The sequence below is a fragment of the Fukomys damarensis genome, unplaced genomic scaffold (genome assembly GCF_012274545.1).
Source record: "Fukomys damarensis isolate Sample0158 unplaced genomic scaffold, DMR_v1.0_HiC HiC_scaffold_39, whole genome shotgun sequence".
In the NCBI taxonomy this organism is placed as follows: domain Eukaryota; kingdom Metazoa; phylum Chordata; class Mammalia; order Rodentia; family Bathyergidae; genus Fukomys; species Fukomys damarensis.
Genome location: NW_022900951.1, coordinates 84244504 through 84250927, shown reverse-complemented (window position 1 = coordinate 84250927; position 6424 = coordinate 84244504).

Genomic DNA, 6424 nt, shown 5'->3' with positions numbered 1-6424 from the left:
AACAGTAATGTTATTGACTGCTGGAAAGCACTGATCTACAGGGCTCAGTTCAAGGAATGCTATTCTAGGTAAGAGTTAGCAAATATTTCTGTAACATTTCATAGACAGATTGGGATTTTCAATCACTGTTCCATTTTTCAACTTGGCCATCTTTACATGAAAACAGCCATAGATGATATGTAAATGAATAGTTCCTTTTCAGTAAAACTTTATTTCTACAAACAGGCAACCAACTGGATTTGGTCCACTGGTTACAGTGTTAGATAATTCTATAAAAGTTAGATGCCACAACATACACCTGTAATCTCAGCTACTCAGGCAGGAGGATTGCAAATTTGAGGCTAGCCTGACTAACAGAGATCCTGTCTCAAAATAAAAAATGAAAAGGGTTAGGGAGGTAGTCAGTGGTACAGCACACTGGATTTGATCCCTTGCCCCACCCCTCAACCTCCATAAACAGACAGCAGGTCCCTTCTAGCCATAAAAGTCTCTTCATCTGGCTACTGAACACCATCAGCTGTCCTTTCAGTGTTTGTGTGCCTATTTGAATATATTATTTATGATACAGAAGTCCTAACTGTTAAATCAGCTTGGAGTTTTGTAGATATTGCCAAAATAATTAGTAATTGTTAAGCTGTATATAGCGGAGCATGCCTGTAGTCCCAGCTACTTGGGAGGCTAAGGCAGGAGGGCTGCAAGTTTGAGACCAACCTGGACAACTTAGTGAGACCCAATCTCAAAATTTTTAAAGGGCTGGAAATACAGCTCCGTGTTCCCTGAGTTCAATCCTCAGTACCCACACACACACACAATAATTGTTTCCCTAATGAGTAAAAGGGGAAGAAGGGAATGAAAGACTGAGTTTATAGGAGATACTAATCCCAAACAGAAAAAGAAAATAAAATCCAAAAGATATCTACATGTAAGCTCTTTCCATGAAAATGAAGCCAGAGAAAGTGAAACAGCTGTGGGAGAGAAAGAATTGGAAAGAGGAGTATGACAAATATACCTTCATACCAAAACATGAAATATACAAAAGTTTAGCTACAGTGCTATAGCCATTCATGCAATTCCTCAATACATCAAAGAAAGTAGTCATCTAGCATCTTTTCTAACTTGTCCACAAAGGTGTTTTTTAGCTCAGGTCCAGTGTAAAGTAAAACTGAAGAACTTCCTTTACATGTATATTTAGGGTATGAACATTTTCAATTACAGTTAATAGGGAAAATTTAGACATGAACATAAATATGTGTACAATAGTTGAAGTGAATGCTTTTGATGTTTTGATTTCCATTGAACATTAGCCTATTGTTTCTGCTGAAGCTTCTTCTGAGCCTTATTTGGCAATGGGAAAGAATAAGGCATTGTTGAGTTATTAGTTCAACATTTACATACAATGACCTACTTTCAAATACACATACATAAACTCAGTTTAAACACTTGCATACATAGGTAAATAAACACACATACACATACGACTCCACATTCTTAGTAGGTGTTGTTTTCTTTTTTGTTTGTTTTGTGGTACTGGGGACTGAATATAGGACCTTTGGAATAAGCTACATTCCCAGTCCTTTTATAATTTTTTAATTTTGAGACAGAGTCTAAGTAGTTAAGTTGCCCAGGCTGTGCTCGAACGTGTGACTCTCTTGCTTCAGCCTCCTGGAGTGCTGGGGTTACAAGTGTACACCACCACACCTCACTATGATTCCTAGTTTTTTACTATATGCACACCTTTAAAAACATGGATGGAGGTAGGACCAGATAGGTGGTAAAGATGGATAGAAGGAAACAGGACCTGGAGAGGCAGGCATTAGAATATCACAGAAATTAACACGATACTAGTTTCTGTTCTCCATAGCTAGATATTCCCTAGAGTTAAGGAATCAGCTACTGGGGAAAGGACTCCAGAAAACATTCTTTGCTCTTTTGTGCTATCTCCTGTGAAAAAGCTATGCTTACAACAAAGGGAGAGGCTTAGAGTCTGTTTGTTGTTGTTGTTTTGGTGGTGGTACTAGGGACTGGACCCAGGGCCAAGGCCTTCACACTAAGCTATACTCTGTCTCTCTGTCTTTGTCTCTCTCTCTCTCTCTCTCTCTCTCTCTCTCTTGGTACTGGGGATCAAACTCAGGTCCTTGCGCTTGCGAGGCAGGCAGCAGCACCACTGAGCTAATCCCTGGTGCTTTTTCTTCTTTTGAGACAGGTTCTTGCTAAGTTGCCCAGGCTGTGGATAAATTTGTGATCCTCTGCCTCAGCCTCTTAGAGTGCAGGGATTACAAGCACGTGCCACCACACCAAGCAGAGTCTTTTACAAGTATAATATTCTGGAGATTATGGAAAACAACAGGAACCCACAGTTGCCACTTCACCTTTTTGCCTTTTTCCTCATTTGAGGGAGCACATTGCAGGAGACTGTTAATAGGTAAATGCTATATTCACGTAATACCTTACTATACATACATATATACACATATAACAAAAACAGAAAAATTCAGAAGTAGGAGAAAGAGAATGACTATGCTTACCTAGGATATGACCTTTCCATTCAATTACTAGCTTTTCCCTCTAGGCAATAAACTCCAGGTATAAGCTGGTTCCATACCTTTTCTTCTTACTGGTCATCCCAAAACATCAGAAAGACTACAATCCAGAATACAGATAATAACTGTAATACCTTCCCAAAATATATTCTGGTCCTCTTGGTAAAGGAAGAATTCTAAGACTATAGCCTGGTATACTATAATGTAAGGTAAGCAGTGAGAGTCAGGAGACTTGACCCTAGGTCCAGTTCTGTCTACCTATGGAATAGAATATATTTCTTCTTCTTTTTAGGTCTGTTTTATTATCTTTAAAATGGCTGAGGCAATGCTAGGTCAGGTTTCTTTCTAGGTTGAACACTGTAAATATAGGTTCTCAGTCGTGGCTCAATATACTGCCCTCTAGAAACTATTTTTTTTTTCTTGGCAATATGACTTATCATTTTTTTTTTTGGTACTGGGGATCAAACTTGGGTCTTTGCACTTGCAAGGCAGGCAATGGAACCACTGAGCTAGATCCCTGGCCCAACTTATCATTTTCTTATATGCCAGGTAATTTATTGATATATTATGCTTATCATTCTTTGTCAGTCTTTCCCACTTAAATTAAATTATTGGACCAAATTCTCAGCCTTTGTCATGAATTTTGCAATCACACACACACACACACACGTTTATTTTTCCCAATTCTAGTCTTTCATCTCAGCTTCAAGACTTGCTTTGGCTAACAGAATGTATCCAAAATTAGACATGTCCCTCTCTTGAGTCTATTCCTATCATGAGAGGGGCCACAAGAAAAACAAGCTCCAGCTACTCCACTGGTCCAGGAAGATGAGAGATATGTGAAGCATAGCCACCCTAGTTTACCCAGTGTTCTGCAGCAAAAAATGTAGAACCATCTTAGCCTGAATCACAGTTGTGTAAAGAGCACTCCAAATCAGCTAACCTCCAGATCTATGACAATGAGTGTTTAGTAAGTGCTTAATGGCACAGAAATTTTGCAGTTGTTGTTACATATCACTGTAGCAATAGCTAAATGACAAAGCTTTCTGGAATAAAGTGACTAGAAAGTGTTTGGCACAGAGCAGATATTCATTAAACATTTTCTGATTAAATTGAATGAGTGAATAGAAGCTTTTAAAAATAATCCATTTCAAAAGGTCTACCTACACCTATTATCTATCGTTTATTTTGTCTTTATTTATATTTCAGGCTTCCCACACAAGAGAAGCTATGTGATACTCAAACTTTTGGGGGGAAAAACAATTGAAGAAAAAAAGGAAATAGAGCTTTTGCAAATGGGAAGGGGAACAAGAGTTGGAGGGAGCAGGGAGGTATGGGTGGGGAAGAGGATGAAAAAAGTATTAGGATGGGTTATATACATGCAAAAATTACCCTACAATAAATGTGATCATTGTGTACTTCTCACATTTACCAATAAAAATAATAATTCAGTGATCTGGTCCACACTCCAGATAAATCAAATCAGTATCTTTGATGAGACTTGACATTGATTTTTTTTAAAGTCCCCAGGTGGTTTCACTGTGCAGCCAAAGAAGAGAGGCACTGTTCTAAGGTCTAATTATCTTTGATAGAGGAAAAGAGTGCATTAGTAAAGCACACGGGCTTTAAAAACAAGAAAAGTGCTTAAGCCCTGACTCTACCACTTATGGTATAACAACCATGGAGTTAACATCTCTAAGGCTCAGAAACATTATTTACTAAGCACAAATAACAGCAGTACTTTCCTTATAAGGTTGTTATGAGGACTGAATGAAATAAGGCATACAAAATGCTCAACATACTACCTAGTACACTGTAAAGGCTCAATAATTCTAAACTATAGCTAATGTTTGCATTGTTATATTATTTTATATAGAGTTATTGTGTCTGAAAGACATTTGAGTCCCATTTCTATATCTGTCAACATGACCTTGAGTAAATTAACAGACTCCAGTAATCCACAGGAAAAATAGTTAATATCTGCTGATTGGGAATGTAGCTCAGTGGCAGAGCATTTGCTTCATATGCACAAGACCCTGGGTTTTATCCCCAACACCAAACACACACAGACACACACACACACACACGCACACATACACCCCACAGAGATAATAGTATCTACCTCATTAATTTGTTGTGAGAAATAAATGGGACTTACAGGACAGTCTCATTGAGCTTTGGTTTAGGACAGCACAACTAGGTAGGCCTAGAAGAAACCAAAAAGAAATCAATTCTGAGCTGGGGATTTAGCTCAGTGCTTCCAGCACCTGCTTCACAAGCATGAGGACCCGAGTTCAATCCCAGGTACAAAAAAAAAAAAAAGGAAAGAAAGAAATCAGTTTAGTATCTTCAATCAGAATATAACTTCTACTATACCTTCCTTGGAAATACACATATTGTGTATATTGTATATTTATGCACTCAGCCCTTCTTATCAGTGTATTCTATATCTGTGCATTCAAATAATTGAGGATCCAAAGTATTGTTTAAAAATTGTCTGTACTGAGCCAGGGATTTAGCTCAGTGTTTCTGCCACCAGCTTCACAAGCGCAAGGACCCAAATTCAATCCCCAGTGGCCCCCCCAATTAAAAATTGTCTAAACACAGACCTTTTCTTGGTATTAGTTTCTAAACAATACAGTATAACTACTATTTACATAGCATGTACATTGTATTAAGTATTGTAAGTAATCTAGACATGACGGCATATACTGGAGGATGTGCATAGGCTATATGTTTAAGACTGCACCATTTTATAAGAAATGTGCAGGTGTATAAGAAATGTGCATATTTATAAGAAATCTGAGGATTTTTGTATCTGCAGGCATTCCTGGAACCAATTTTCATAAGATACCAAGGGATCACTATTTTTTCTTTCTTTATTAAAGGTTTCCCATGTGCTTGGAATGTATTACAGTCATTTATATCTCCAGATTCCCTGTGGGCTACTATCTCATTTTATAAAAGAGGAAAGTGGAGCTTAAAGTCACACTCAATAAGTTCCCAATCTTAGATTCATAGTCTCCACACCACCACAAGCCCTGGAGATTTGGGGAAGAACCTTGAGGCGGGTGAGAATCCCATAAGAAAGAGCTGCAGATCTCTACCCCAACCTTATTTAGCAAGGAACTGACCAGAGCACCCTGATGCTAAGGAGATCCCAGGAGGGACCTTGCATACTTGTGCTACAATCAGACCCTGGCTGAAGTCCTGGAAACTTGGGGAAAGGTCTGTTTTATAACTCCCTCATTGAGGGCACCAGGTTCTGCAGGAGTAGATTTGCACTTGGTGTTGAAGCCACACCAAGCCAAGGACAGACTCACAGATGGGAAGTTACTTGGACCATCTGTTTCATTTCTTCTCTCACAGAATCAAAAGATTTAACAACCAAATACAAACTAACCTGTTTAGGTTTCTTCCAATGTTTAAACTATAATCTGGTTCTGCGAATAGTCCTCAGGGAGTCCTTGAACCCTCTCTACTTCATATGCAAACTGTGGGCATTGCATTTTTTTTCTTTAAGGAGATGGTCAATAGTTTTCCTCAGATTTCCAGTCTACGTCCACCCTCCGCCACTTCCCCCTCAAAAAGTTCCAATTCAGGACTTTAAACTCTGACAGCAAGTACTTCCCTGACATCTTTACCTCTGACATTGTCACTGGGTCTCGCACGCATGCAGGGTCAGTCCTTGCTGTTGCTGTACGTTAAGCTCTCTTTTCGCTCTCCCCTCCCCTCTCCTCATGCACACCTACACACACAAGCAGCACCCCATATGCACGTACCCCACTGTGTGCACCCTGCGCGCGTGCACAGAAATCTCGAGCTGCTCCATAAAATACATCCGTCCGTTCTTGAAAGTACCTAAATCACCACACGCACACCCC